We start from the raw sequence: 1,338 nt of genomic DNA, 5'->3' as shown, positions 1-1,338 counted from the left end.
AACACCAGCAACTTTGCAGTTTACTTCACTTTGATTTGATTGATCTTTCATGAAAACACTATGTTGCAAGCAACGGAATTAAAGAACGACCATAAAACACTGGCTATAACGACAAGCGACAGCAGTAAATGCGCATAATATACTTTTGGCGACCCAAAGAAAGCATACAAAAACTTCCAATAGTAGTGATTGCCAATAGGTTAGTGGTTTGTGAGAAAAGTAACACGGTGCAGAATTCACTAACAGGCATATTATTTATTTAAACAATAGCGACTCTTTCTTTAAGTTTACACAGACAGGTAAGCGACTGAAGACATGATTAATTTCATACTGGCGCTAGCGTTGTCGTTACGCAGTAGTATGTTTCGCTGCGAGGCCGCGGCAGCTGACGGACTCAACGCAGCGGATTTCGCAACACTGTGTGTTCTTGAAAGACAATCATCGGGAAAGCTGAGCGACACATATCCAAAATCGCGGTTCCAAGCACAACCATTGACGAAATAAGAGAAATTGTGGCGGCAACAACAAATGAGAAAAATATCACCAGCGTACCTGCAGGTAACAGCGCCAACGACGCGGCAGCCGCGGAAACCGCGTGCATACAAGAAAAAGAGAAAAAAGACGAGTGCAAAGCACAGTGGGCAAAGTGCCGCAGCGTCAAAAAAGCGGCAGCACAAAGAAATCCACCAAGATTCAAGCCGCTAACAGACAGCCAGCGGCTAAACCCAGTAGCAGCAGGATTCATCGCAGCTCTACACGAACTCGAAGACCAAGCAACTACATTCTATGGCCAGCTCGGGCAACACGCAAACAACGCAGCAAACCCAGAAAAATCTGCGGCGATAGCAAAGCTAACTAACGCCAAGTATGGCGATGGCAAAACAAGGGTAGAAGACGGTCCAAACGCCGGCCACGGCAAGAGCAGCAACAGAGGCAACGGCTGCAAAAGCCCAAATACAGGTACGAGTTTAGTACACGACTTCTTTTGTTTGTGTGTAACTGACACAACTAGCTCGGGAAGCAAAACATGTGGTTTCGCGGTTGCTAACTGCGACAGCGGCGCCTGGGAAGCCTGCAACGAGCAGAGCAAGACAGCAGCGTGGGCAACACTAGAAAGCAAATGCAAGGAAATATATAAAGGCAAAACGACAGCACAGCACATAAGGGCTGGACTAGCGGTATTCACAGGACGGCTACAAAGGGATGCAAGCGCCGACATCGGCACCAACGCTGCGGAATTCCAAGGACAAAGTCAAACGCAAGCCTGCAGAGCACCCGCAACAAAGGTTTGCTTAGACTAAAGCGCCGCATTCAAAGACACGATCCGGACAGCAGGAA

This window comes from Trypanosoma equiperdum (assembly GCF_001457755.1).
Source record: "Trypanosoma equiperdum strain OVI genome assembly, contig: ctg_1579, whole genome shotgun sequence".
In the NCBI taxonomy this organism is placed as follows: Eukaryota; Euglenozoa; class Kinetoplastea; order Trypanosomatida; family Trypanosomatidae; genus Trypanosoma; species Trypanosoma equiperdum.
This window is presented reverse-complemented; position numbering follows the sequence as displayed.